Source organism: Nipponia nippon, unplaced genomic scaffold (assembly GCF_047370975.1).
Source record: "Nipponia nippon isolate SJK-2023a ecotype South Korea unplaced genomic scaffold, ASM4737097v1 scaffold_3, whole genome shotgun sequence".
Classification (NCBI taxonomy): domain Eukaryota; kingdom Metazoa; phylum Chordata; class Aves; order Pelecaniformes; family Threskiornithidae; genus Nipponia; species Nipponia nippon.
Genome location: NW_028262347.1, coordinates 122,725,072 through 122,739,354, shown reverse-complemented (window position 1 = coordinate 122,739,354; position 14,283 = coordinate 122,725,072).

Below are 14,283 nucleotides of genomic sequence, written 5' to 3'. Positions count from 1 at the left end.
GGGCTGGCAAGGAGGAAGGACATGATCGGGTCTGTTCCCCCGCCCCAGTTACAGCTATGTCGTCATTTGCCTGAAAGCGCTGTAGGGCAGCAGACTCCAATCTTCGTTCCAGTGCTTCCCTGTCCTTACTGTGAGCAAGCCTCCTACCGTATTCTCCATCTGTCTCTCTTGCTGCCCATTTAGACCGTCCATCGGGCCACAGACAACAGGTGATTTTCCTTCTCTGCAACAGCCTTTTACATACCTAAAGTTTGGTATCGTCCCTGTTTCAGTCATTGCTCCTTCTCTAGTTAAAATTCTGTTTCTATCCCGAGAGGTAACGTTTTCTAGAGCCCTTCATCATTCTTGCTGTTGTCCTGTGATTCACTGCTGCGGTCGTGCCCTCGCTAATGCTGAGCAGAGCTAGACTCGTTCACGTGGCTTGTATGCACTGTAGCTTGTGCCCCAGGCTTGTGGTTTGGGTTTTCCTGCAGTAGCATGATATTTTTATCTCTCAGCCGGTGCTCCCAGACTCCCTTTAGTGCAAACTGTTTTGAAGAACAGCTTTGAAGCTGTTTTCCCCCGCTTTTTTAATTTGTGTAATAAGCACGAATTACATGCATGTAAAATTTTGTGGTCTGGTCTACTGACTTTCATCCTCTATTAGTGAGAATTTTTCTCAGGCTTTTGGTGATCACTTTGAGCTCTAATCTTGTCCAACCCACTTTCTGGTTGCAGATTTACTAGGCCAAGACTGCTCAGAACTTCAGAAATTTTTCTTTTTCTTCAGCAGACCATTGCTGACTTATTTCTGGGCTTTTTATTCATCTTATGGGTGTTTCATGAATTTGATTTCTTCCCAAGCTTATGAAAATCAAGGTGTGTATAGCCTTTCTGGAGACAAGTCAAAAACTGTCATCTGAAATTGCCCTTATTTAATGATAGGGTAATTGAGGAGTTTGTTTTAACCTGAAAGTTCTCTGACTTGCTCTCGACCCTGCCCTCTCCCCATAGCCACAGCTAGGGTGCATAGTACCTGCCTCAGCAGCTCAGAAATTCAGAAACAGGATTGAGGACGACAAAGTCCCCAGAGCTTATAGGCGTGCTCAGAGCCTAAAGACACATTTCAGGTGGCCAGGGCCTTTGCAAGGTACAGTGGCAGGCGGTTCTCGCCTTTTGCATCGATATAGCGGTGGCTAGGATGTGCCTCCAGGAGGTGGCTCTGAATGAGTGCGTCCCGTGTCCTACACGAGTGCGTTTGTCACCGTCTGTCCGTCTGGGGGTGGGACAGATTCTGCTCCTGCTTGTGAAACAGCACTGCTGTGTGCAAACCCTGAAAACCTAATGGGGCGGGAAGCAGAGCAAGGATGAGGATGTATCACCGCGGCCTAGGAGCTAAAGCAGACAAGGGTTTTTTTGGATGTTTGATTTAATTACAGTTCAATGCCGGAACAAGTACAGAATTACATATATTATTTCGGGAGTGAAGACAGGAACTCGGGACTTCTCTACCCAGACATTGAGCCTGTCACCAGTTAACCTCTACTTCAACAGCAATAAAAAACATCTTGGCAGTTGTCAGTGAGATTGTAGGAAGAGCTGGAATGGCCAAAAGAAATGTCAAAGCTCCTCGTCTTCTAGCGTGCAAAGTGGCAAAATTACAGGCTATCAGAAAGATCATCTGCCTTTGCTATGCTGTGTCTGTTTTGAGAAAGAGGGGGCAAAAGAAGGGTTTGCTTTATCATCGAAAGTGATTTTTGTCTGTCTTCTCGCAAGAATAAACTGGGATTTGGCCACTTTTCAGTGACACCACTTAAACCTCTCAAACTCAAATATAGCTGCTTGTGTAACTATTGTGCTTGTAAATCAGTCTCTGGTTTTGTTGTCTGGGATTTTAATTAGCCTTAGAAATTTTCTTCAGGGCTTTTATTACCAAAAAAATATAGACGACTAAAGTGTCCTTACCCACTTAGTGCCAAGTGCCAGAAATTCAGTACTTTCGGGTTTGTACATGTTCCGCTTATTGCTCAACTGTGTGTCGCTCTGCCAAATGGTGGTCCTGAGCAAACTTCAGTTTGAAGGAGGCCAAACTGAAAATCATTTACAAACTAGTGTAATACATACACTGAACTGTGCAAAGAAAATATATAAGACATTTCATAACATATTATGAGTTTATTTTTTGCATCATAACTTTATAGGAGGTGAGACAAGCAAGCTCAGAGACTGCCCTTTCTGTACCTTCCCAGTATTTCTCAGGTGCTTTTCTTACTTTGTATTAGTTAGAGATGAGAGTGTGGAAATGGCGTTTCTTTGGTGATGCTTTTTGCTGGTGTAATTGAAATTTATTTTTAAAATGGTACTTGAAAGAGATCTGTATTGCCTATCCAGAGAGTTTAGGTTTCTTTAACAAGAGCTATGCAGCAATAAAATTTTCTGAAGGTATACGTATGTATCTTCAAAACGTTGCTTTAAGCATTTGGCTGCAAAGGCTTAATCTGTCTCCGTTACATTGCTTGCACATGTTTTTGTGAAGTAGCTTCTGATGTTTCTTTGCATCAGGTATATGAAATGCTTTTCTAAATGAACAGTGTCTGCGTTCAGGGCTGTGCAAACCCGGGGAGGTAATCTAAGCACCCAAGAGCCAAAGCAGCGTTCCTTGGGCACCCAGGGCAGCCCTTGCCGTCGCTGGGAGCTTGCTTTGCCGAAATAATGCCCAGTTGTGCTGGGAGCGCCTGCACTTCGGCAAGAGAAGCGCGCCTGGGTTTTGGCATGAAATCATGGAGCATATATACTGGCATAAAAAAAAAAAAAAATTGCTCTGCTTATGGATAAATGTAAACCAAGATTTAAAGGCACCATGTGAAACACTGAAAGGCGAGAATAACAGAGTGAACAGTGGGGAGATAGGAAAACATATAATGCGTGTTTTCTTTTTTCTTTTTCCTTTCCCGCTGGCAGTCTTGGGAACCATGCTTATGACATTGTCTGTTATCTGGGCTTCTTTTCAGCTGCAAAAACATGAATTTATCTCATCAAACAGTATTTTCTAAAGTTAAAAATTACCAAAATAGATTGCTTACTTAATAGGACCCAAATGCCTACCGGTCATGACCTGGTAAAGAGCTGCACATCTTGAACCTGTTAGAATTTTCAATGATGAAGCAATCTCTGTTTTGTTTGTCTTTTAACAGCAATGTTAGTGGATTAGTTAAGTAGAAAAACAGGTCTTAGTTGTGTCTTTCTTTTTTATTTCTTTTTTTTTTTTTTTTTTGGCTGTAGCTGCTTCTTGTTCCCTTCTCATCTTTTCCATCTTTCTGGCAGCAGATGGAGCCAGAAGCTCAGCTTTAAGCTAAGAGTTCACTGCTGGGTGTAGAGTTTTTGAAGTTTGTGGCTCCTGGGGGTTTGCTTTTGGTCTTTACTAATCCAAAAATGCGTCAAACTTCGGTCTCATCTCTGGATGCTGTATCAACGTGTAACTTGCGCTGTGCGCTCTTGGGGCTAATCTTACATGAAGGGGATTGCAAAAATAATTCCTGCATCTCTAGCGTGGCAAATGCCCGGTAATTCCTAGCTGTCAGCATGTAACAGAGGGATGTGGGGACAGCTGAGAAGAGGGGAAAAAAGAAGCTTTCCTTCTCACAGCACTGAAGTAGAGTAAATCAGAAGGTGGAGGTTTGAGACAAAATTTTAAATATTTCTTTAAACTGAGGAACTGCTTTGCCTGGGCCTCCCTGTGGTGCTTCAGTCCAGCATGAGAGGCTTAACCAGTTGGGGTTGCTGTATTTGTGCAGTAAAAAGAGGTGTTTTGCTGCAGGTTCGCTCGGCCCTCAGCAGGCAAAGCAGACAAGAAAAAAATGCTACCAGCCGTACTAAGCAATTAAAAAGCCCTAGTACTACCCTGGTAGAAACCTCACAAAACTACTGCTCTGGCCGCCGCGTGGAAGGGGTCTTGGCATCGGCACCAGCCACTTGAACGTGGCAGCTTTCCACACCCCTTCGTCTGTTAAAACACGGGGAGCTGGAGGGAGGTCACCGAGCCCCATGCAGTCAGATCGCTGCGGGGTCAAGGAAGAGCTGCCACCTTGGGCCACTGGTTAAAATGCTCCTTTGTTTTTTCTTTCCAATGCAAGTTAATGTGCTTTTATTGTTGTCCTTGAGGCAGCCTGTTTCCACCCTGCAGCCCAGCGTGCTGAATGCTAACGGGGCGCAGAGAAGAGGCGACTCTAAGGAATCCTGTTCGGTTGTCGTTTCCCTCCGCGACGCTCTCTGTTCATCTACTCAGGCTTGTTTGGAGAAATCTGAGCAGAGACTCTCCTGTCTGGAAAATCCCCGGGCTGTTATTGGCGCTAGTCCAAATAAATAAGGGTAGAAAGCAACTCCTACTCATTCCTGTATAAAATCCTATTAATCTGCTGTGATTTAGGCTGCGTAGAAAGCCCCTCGAGTACTGACCCTTTGCACAATGCGTAAACCAAGCAAAGTCCTGGACCTTGGATGAACTCCTAGTCCTTCCCCGGGGTCTGACACAAGGCAGCCCTAATCCTCAAGCTAATACCATCCGCTGGAATAGCTGTGAAATGAGAAGGGGAAAAGCTGGCCCGATTGCACACCTCAACATGAAACAACAGAAGGAACCATAGGTAAGAGGGGGTAACTTACCCTCTAAACACTCGGTTCCGCGTCTCCCATAGGTATTTCCAGCAGACACTGAGGCTGCCCTGCCTTAGATGAGTTGTGCCAGAGCATAGTTTTATGTAAGAAATAAAACCATGGCACAAATGGTCTGTCCTGGTAGGACTGGCAGCGGTGTATCATTCCCTCCAGCTCTCCCCCTTTGCTGGCAGTACAGCCAACACCTCGTCTGTTTGTATGAAGGTATTTGGCAGTTCGGGCTGTGCTGAGGGAGCTATCAGCCCCACAAGGATGCTGTGGGAGTTTCCTCGACATTCAGAAATCGTCTTGAGACCATCAAGTGAGAAGAGGTTCAGGAGAGCTTCCCTGCTACTGGCTGCACCTATGGGTCTCTCTGTTGTGGCAAGAGCAGCTATTTTCTAGTATTCCTCTATAGTTTTTCATCTTTTACCCTTAACAACAAGCAGACATCATTAAATATGAATTGCTTGGTATTTTGGAAGCATTTTTGAATAATGTGTGAATAGCACAGCTTCTCCAAAAAGGACCTTCATTCATTTCCACCCCGATGGAGGCAGAACAGCTGAGGAAATCACAAAGCAAATGAAAGCTTCGGCTGTTATCCTGTGCTCCAGCAAACCACACCTTCTGCCATCAGTTACGAGGCAGCTCCTACCCACTCTGATGATAAATGCTCATCTTTTTGAATAACAAGGGTAGGGTGGGTCCCATAGGGACCGGCCAGCTCTGTCATCACAAGTGGGAGCAGGAGGAACTGTATAGATGCGGGGGAAAAAAAACAACCCGCTTTTACATACTGTATTTCAGGAGTTTAACACATAAACCTTGGTCAGGACTAAACATCTAGCAGAAAATTACTGGTTGTATTGCATTACGGATGGAGTGGATGGGTGTGAGAAGCATCCTTCATTTGAGGTTACGTGGTCAGGAAGCCACGGGAGGAGTACCCAGCTCTGTTCCCCTTTGCTCTTCAGAAAAACCCCCAAAGACTCTGAATTTTGGCTACCCACTTTGGCCTAAGGAGTGGGACAGTGTTAACCATTCGATGGGCGGTTCCTCTTGGGGCGCCCATAGCAGTTAGTGCTTCATGAGCTGCTCTGGTGAGGAAGGGGGTGATGGAGAGCCCCAGGTCACTGCTGGGGAGCTGGTGCCTGAGGAACTGTGGCAACCTGCAGAGGGTCACCCAGCTCCACGCAGGATGGGTCCCGCAGCCCCGCTGCTGAGCACAGCACCTTCCCTCTCTACGGGACAAGGATGATGTACGTGCTTTCCTTCTGCCACCACATTTGTCTGACTACAAGCTCTCGAGACATCAGCAAGTGTCTCTTACTCTGAAGGTGCCCTGTGCCTGGCATGACAGGGCTATGATTTCTCCTCTGGCATCTAAGCAATACCATCATATGAGTAATCCCCATGTAAATGATGCTGATACACAGGCAGGGTTGTGAACTTGCGTTGTACAAAGCAGAATATTATAAACTGAAAAGAAAAAAGGACAGGTAAAATGATGCTGTTGTATGACAAGCATTACACCGCTTTGTGTCCCTGCACCAGGCCGACTCCGTCCCTGGGGGAGGCTGTGTGTGCTCATGGAGCAGAGCCATGTAATCAGGACATTTTGTATTGTCTAGACTGCAATAAATGTCAGGCAGTTGGAGTACAAACACAGAGCCGTGGCCTTGCTGATATACTCCTTGATCTCTCCCTCTCTCGTCTGCAGGAACAGCTCCTTCACGTCAAGGTTAAAGGCAGTGTGAGAAAGGGACTGTTATTTGCATGCGGTATGGGCTTTGAGCAAAAGAGATCGGCTCTGAGCTTCCAGCTCTGAAGTTAACCTTCAAGAACACAAAAATGAAAACAAGATTAAAGCCAAATCGGGCAGGCGTTCCTGTGCAGCCACTGCATTTGTAGCAGATGATACCTGCATGGTTAAAGCCATCAGGTGGGTGCAGAGTGGCCTCTCCAAGCGGAGCTGCTTCTTGCTAGCGAAGGAGCTAATGAAAGAATATCATTTTGAAAGGCCATGCTCTTTGTGGCACTGTGGAGATGAACTGGGATCGTGTAACGGGGCTTTCTAAGCTCTGATACCCTACTTATGTCCACAGGCGTGAGCCACAGGGATGCACAGCTCATCGTTGGGCAGCCTGGGTGAGCATCATCCCTGGGAAGGAGGGCCCCTTGCGCACTCGCTGGTGCTTTCAGCTTTGTGGGTGTTTTTATTTTGTGGGTGAGGAATCCAGTCATCAGGTTTTTCCAGGAGAGTCTCAAGGTGTTCCTGATGGTCCTCCAAATGGATGCTCGCGGCAGGCCGGAGCCGTCACGGCAAGGGGGAGGCACCGTGGTGAGGGACCGGGGAGCGTGAGATGCCCAGAGACGGATGGGGATGGCTTTTTCCAAGCTGAAAGTCAACAGTTTGTAATTCATATGACATGAGTTTGAACAGGAACATTTTGGTTTTAATCTAGTCCTCTGCCCACGCTATTCTTCTGCAGGCTAGTGGGTGGTCACATGCTAAACCAATAACAAGTAAATTAAAACCAAAAAGAAGGGCAGGCAACCATGGCGGTGCCTGGGACCTGCTTCCCCAGGCGGCACAACTTTCTTTGTCTCGTTATGGCTGGGCCAACTGCCTGTACAACCATGCTGGCATTTCTTTGTGACTACAGCAACTGAGATCTCAATCCAGAAATGAAGGTAAAATTGACAGTTACTGAGCAGAGGAAGAACAAGGTCTGGGGGGAAAACCAGCACGTTCAGAGAAGTACTGGTGCCTGCCTTGCCTTGTCAGAGAGTCCTGAGAGGCTCCCTTCTCTTGGCAGAGCTAAAATTTTGGAGCTTTAGAGAATGTGCTTTCACAACTTAAGAGAAACCTGGAACACAATCAATATTTTTCTAAAGAACAAAAAAGTAATGAGGATGTGAAGATGTGAAATAGCTCGGTGGGAGGAAGCACAGCTAGCTGAGGTTGCACGAGAGAGATGAAGAAGCTTCGCAGGAACAGAAACAGTGCTGGCGGTGGCAGCCGGTCACAGAGCTCCTTTCAGCCATGCTTTCCAGGCTAGTGGAAATCTGGGAAGCCTCAAAAAATGCTCCTCCTCTGCCCAAGGGGGTCTGGGCCATCACCTCCCGCTTCGTCCCGTTCGTGCCTCGATTCCTTGCTCTTATCACCCAGGCCTTGGGAAACACTTTATTCTCCTCTTAAAGATTTAGCACATGCCCCCTCAACTCTTCACTTAAGGCTAAACAATCCAGATGTTGAACTGGTTTTGCCAATGTTGTGTCTTCAAGACTCCTCGGCGCTCCTGGTGCTCTCTGCCGTGCTTTTTCCCCTTGCTGTGCTCCCAAAGCTGTCTGCAGCCTTCAAATGAAGTTTTTCCAGGGCTTACACAGAGCAGCAGCACACCTTCAAGAGAGCTATTCTCCTTATTTAGACATCTAAGCAGGGTATTTGCTTTCTTTTTTTTTAACAATTTTTTTATGACAGCATGACTCACTTCTCACTGGTAACCTACGATAACAGCCCATGGCTGGTTTTCCATCGCCCGCCAATGCAATTGAGTATTCCTGCCCAAGTGTCAAACTCGGCGCTTGTCCCGGCTGCCACATCTTTCTCCAGTTTCTCAAGATCTTGCAGGTCTTCTCCCTGCTGCCCATCCCAGCTCTGTCAAGTGTAGCCTGCTCTGGGGGGCCATGACAGCACTGGCCCGAACCAGGCCCAGGGGAGACCCTTGCTAAATGCTTCGTCCCATTTTGCCAGGGAGCCGTTGGTAGCTGCCAGCAGATTTATTTGCACCTGATCCTACCGCGGTTCCGTGCAGACCTCGTTTCCAGAGCTTAGTTTTGAGAGCAGCAGCATGAGCCTTCCCAATGTGAGGATATACGACGATGGCTGCTTTTCCCTTAGTCACAAATACTGTCAATCTGTTATGGAAGGGACTAAAATTGATTTACATGATATTTTCCTGATAAATCCATCATGCCTGCTAATCATAACCTCATGTGAGTGGGTGAGTTTTGTCAGAATATCCCATGGAGGGCTAGGGGTGAGGTGTCACAGGGGATTTGAATAGGCAATGTCAAAGAAATAGCAGAGCAACCAGAAACTTGGCAATTAAGTTAACTCCATCTTGTGGCTGGGAAGCTTTGAAATTAAGGAGGGAGATTAGTCACTGAGAAAGAATGAAGACTATTAATAGAATATGATCCCTGCTCATTACCAAGCTCCAAGCAGACAATGAACATTAAGAACAAATCATACCAACGTGGGTAACCACCGGCCCATGGTCTCCCAGCCTCCATCTTACAGTGACCTCTGCAAGACGGTAATTCAAACAGCTGCTGGCAAAGGCGTATCTCAGAAAATTAAAGCATGCTTTAATATTAAGCAGCGGCAGAGGAGGTTGCAGGTGGAGTGGGCTGCTAGATCCCTGCTAGATCCCTGCTAGATCCCTGCAGCAGCTGGGGCTCTTCAGCCTGCCCAGGTTGCGTTACAATACAGGTAGTTTTTTCTGGCTGAGCTTACTGAGATCACCGCGCTGCTGCCCCTGCAATGTCTCCTCCTCCTCCTCCTCCTCGGCTCCGTAATCTCGGTGTTGTCTGCAAGCTTGATTAGGGACAAGCTTTCCGCTTTCTTCCTGCTCATCGATAAAAGTGTGAAGCAGCACAAGAGTGAGCTAAAGGTGATTGGAAGGGACCTGTTGCTCACAGGTTTCTACAATAAGACCATTTGCTCACTAACCTGACCATTCCCAAACCTAATTTCCATGCTCGGTCACCCATTGCATCGCGTTATTCCTGCCGGCGCACGTGGCTGCTGTCATCCTGCTTTTGTGTGAAGCTCAGGCTGCCTTTGGGCTGCTTCAGCCTAAAAGCGGGCCCCTTTTTGAGGACCAGATCCTTGTTAGATCCCTGCTCCCTGCAGGAGCAGCAGGTTCAGCTTGTGCCGTCTTGGCTCCTGCCTGCGCGGGCAGAGCTCTGGTCTGCAGAAAGGTGTTGGTAAACTTCTCGGGGGCCATGGTGCCCTGTTCCTCCTCCACTCTCTGCATCCCCTGGCACAGGATGAGGGGAGAATGGGGAGCACCACCCTGCCCCTGGGGCAACCCGGGGTAACACAAGTGAAGGTGTATTTATCAAGGCTTAAGGTAAGGGCTCAAAGGAAAGTATAATGTTCAAAAGCAACATAAAATGTAGTCTAGGCTAGATTTACCTAGAAGACACTTTTCTACCCGTACTTTGAGGCTAATTATGTGATGTCTAATTTTTTCGTATGATAATTTAGCCCTCTGTTAGCCACCTTAGCTCTCTGAATGAGTCTCTTGACCTCACAGACCAGAGACCTGGTCCCCCATCCAAAATGCCCATGTCGGTGGTGGAGCATACTCAGCAGCTGACTATAGCTGCTATTTGCAGCCCTCCCTCCTGCCCAGCTGCCTCTCCCCACTTCACACCTTCTTAGCAGGGACTTATTTTAGGATCAGGCGCTTTGTCTCTGCTCACACTACGAGCGTTTAATCTCTGGTTGAGGTTTGTAGCCCTGTTCACGGAAAGCCATCGCTGCCTGTCTGCTCCAGCCTCCCAAAGCCTCCTCTGGACGGACATCACTCGAGGTCTTTTTGGATGTATTGTTAGAAAGATGCCTAACACATGAAATCAGTGTTGTTCTGAATGGTTTGAGGTCAGCCCCATCCCCATGTTCCTGCTGCTCCAAGCGTGGAGCCAAGAGGTCCCCACCACGACCTCCAGCAGGATGGAGGTGGCTCATGAGCTGCTACTCTAATAAACCTGTGCTGTTGCCACCGGCGCCTCTTCCTGGGAGGATTTCTGGCTTGTGGGAGGAGATGGTGTATTCGCACACATTCATCAAACTTTTCTGGATCTGTCTTTGATCATTCACATCCTGAAGGCAGCAACGGCATTCCCTCGTTGGGGATCCGGGATGTGCTGGGGGAGCTGCACCCACATCTCTGGATGGCACCCACGCCCTGGCCAATATTTTTATTCTAAGTAAGAAATGAGATTTAGTTACGTGAAGGGGTAATACCATCATAGGTGCCTCTGACGCAAGAGAAATACACATGGAAACCCACAAACAACTTCTTTTCCCCACTCCCCACCCCACTGTGAAAGTGCCCTTTCATCTGGGCCCAGGAAGATCCAAACCTTGTGTTTCTTGCAGTGCCCATACCCTGGGGATAAGCTTCCTTTCTTTGCTGTATAATCTCATTTTGTCCCCAAAGCTGGAATTCCTGACCTGTTTACGGGTGCTGACCTATTTACTGGTCTGCTGAAAGAAGGGGCTGCCCGTGCAGAGAAGTTGATTCATGTGCCACCTTGCGACCGTGCCTTCGCAGCTCTGGCAGTGCACGCCCAGGTTTGGATGTGACTAGCATTTTTCTAGCACAAACTTATAAAAATGTGTTTTGAGTACCTCTGACACAGCTCCACGGCTGGAAAAAAGGAATAGTGAGGACTAACAAGCAGTTGGCAGGAATTGTTTTAAAATCTGCATTCCTTAGAGAGCCTGTCATCATCAACACAGACGATGTAATGGGCATATTAAATTGTTAAGTCATACGTAAAAGCAATGGGAACAGCGATCTTTCATGTTATGTCCAATTACATCATTCTTCCCAACGAGATTCAGTGCGATTCCCAATATTTTCCTTTAGGAAATATAGATCATAAATGAATGTGGTGTACATTTTGCTGTGTAGAAAACAGCAACAGCAAATTTTGTAAGGAGTTTTAAAAATTTGGAGTAGATGTTCTGCTGTTCACTCATATTTATACTTTCTCCAGGACAAGTGGACTTTCCCAAGATTTTTTTTTCCTTCCCGTGACTCTTCCCGTGCCTTATTCATTAAATTCTTTAAGGCTCACTTAAATGAATATTTCATTCATTCTAACTTCGTCACCTTTAATTTCTAAAAGGTCTGTCTAATTATACCCATAAATACCTCAGGAGGGGAATTGTAATCAAACATCATTCATTTAACGTTCACATATATTGAAAGCCGCTCTCTGAAACAATGACTCATCTCATTCTGCATGCCAAAACACATGCCTTGCATTTTTAATACCTGAAGTATTTTTCTACTTCTAAAAGCTTGGCTTATAAAACTTAATCAGACAACATTCATGTTTAACAACCGTGTTTAGATCACATAAATCAGCTCACACACTGCCTTGATTTGGGAACAAGTGGTCTGCAGGGCTTCCAGCTCCTCATCTTTCTCTCACTCATCGTTTCCATTTCTGCGTCGAAATAAAAGCCATCCTCGCTGATGGCCCACTCCATCATCCATTTTTACCGATCTCCTTATTTACTGTTTTATCTGCAGGGCATCTCAGACATCCTTGAGGACATCTGGGAGGCTTTGGGTGTGTTTCCCATGCCTGAGTGGCTTCCAGAGTATTGCTTTTCAAGATGAATTCAAGGCAGGTTTTGGTCCAGGCACAGCAGGGATGGTGCAGTTCTGCCTGGGAAATCCCAAAATACCAAGTGAAGGTGCCTGGTGTTGTATTTCCTACCTTCGGACCCAGCAATGCCGGGTTTTCTCAGGAGGCGAGGGGAACACGTTTCTGTATGTTTTCCGTTCCACCCGGCACTCTTTCCTTGAAGTGAATATTCCAGGGTGAAGGAATATGCCGGGCTTGCTCGTTAGCTTAGGAACTTAATCTGTTCGATGCCGCCTGATGACATTTCATTAAGCAATAAACTACTGGACCTCATTTTGCTGAGCCAAATAGAGGAAATAAGAAGCAGTACATCAGACTGACTCTTATCCTGATACTCTCCCCAACTCAAAATCCTGTTCTTTTAAATCAAATTTATTCCAAATATCATTACAATTATTGGCCTTATACGAAGTTTAACCCAGCACAAGGCTAAAGGTTTTGAAATAAACCTTTTTCTTAAGCATAGGAAAAGTGCAGCCTTTAACGTAGACTGATAAAAACCAACGGACTGCTATTTCTGAGCTAGGGGTGTGGGTAAATCACAGCGGTGGGGCAGGACGGCCAGGAGAGTTCTATGGTTTCTTGGGGCTGTTTAGAAAGATCTGCTTTTTGCCCAGATTCGTCTGGCCCCAGCTGGTTTGTATGACCTCCAGTGATTTGCAAGGACTATTTATTTCTACTACTTGTAAACCATTTTTCCCCATGCAAATCCCCCTCAAAATGACCTTTTCCTGGATATATACAGATTACTCAGCCCAGCATCCTCTCAGGCTGGGGATGAGCTGTGACTGCACCCTCTGTTACGGTTTCCCTGGTGTCCCAGCTCTCCTGTGTATTGGCTTCCTTTGTTAGGGGGTCCTTCTGGTACAAATAAATTATCCTGAGCGGTGATGTTATAAACATGTGTGTTAAAAAAATGACTGAATGAGCAGCAAAACCCACAGCTACCTGAGGCTGAATACTGCTCTTCCTAGATATCATGACATATTTTTCCATACATTTCTCTTCCCCTGAGTGCTTGGTAATTTCCCATTCCCCACGGAGAGCATTTTGCTGCCCAGCTGGTTCCCCCATCCCCAGGTTGCAGGGGACCGCCGAGGTGTGGGTGATGTCTGTGGGGTCCCTGCCGCCATGGGACCACCGCCACCCTCAGCCTCCAAGTAGCCCAAGGCTTTGCGGTGACAGCAACGGTGAACGGCCTCACTGCTGGCTTGTTCTTGGTGTAAAAAGGGACAATTCGGTGTGACACAGCCGAGCTAAACCCTCCATTGCTGTGTCTGCCTGGTGTGCTCGTCTCACCGGCAGCTCTAGCACATAATGGATGCTGTTGGCACAGCAAGAGCGGGACTCAATTAAAACTGGCTATTTGAACTTCAGTCTTTAAAACATGTCACCAGCTGTAGTATTCCTCCTCATCCCTGTGCAACGAACATCTGGAGGAGGTATTGGTGATGATGAGCATCACGCCTCTTTCAACAAATCCTAGAGGAAGCCTGGAAAACCACCGATGACCAGTTCAGCAAGCTGGCACAAGCCATCCTCTTACACCAGGTGGCTGGCATTCTGGTGTTGTCAGGGCTTGGTATGTCCTATTTTCCCTGCTACACCTGTGTATTCTGGAATGATGCCTTTGTAAAAGGACCTGTTATGGATATTGACCCACTGTGCCCCATGCTCTGCTGGGCACTCTCCTACAGGCTGATCTAACCTGGGAGTTTCTCTGAAGAAATCCCGCTGCTGCAGTTACCTTGGCCAAGGGCTCGCTTCGTCCTCCTTCCCAGTGAGACCAGCTGGACTATCCCTGCAGCCCCAGTCCCAGCTAACCAGCCGTGCCCCTCCCTGCTGTTAAATTAGCGTACATAACTCAATAAATGGCACACATTAATAACATTCCTGATGAATGCCCGGGCTTGCAGGTTTTGACTCAACACAGCTTCACGGCTGTGCAACTGCTTTCTCACGAGGTGCCTGGGAGCAGTTGGTATTTACAGACCTACAGGGCAAATAAGAAGAGATTGATGTGTTCATGTCAAACCTGCCTCCACCAAATACAGGCAGCAAATTATATTGAAGCAACAGTGAAGCAATCCGAAGATAATGTGTCTAGTGATAAATTAATTGCAATTTAAAGTTAGTTGGTTTTCCTTTACAAATCCCAAAGAAAGCAAGAGGCACTATATAAAGCAGATG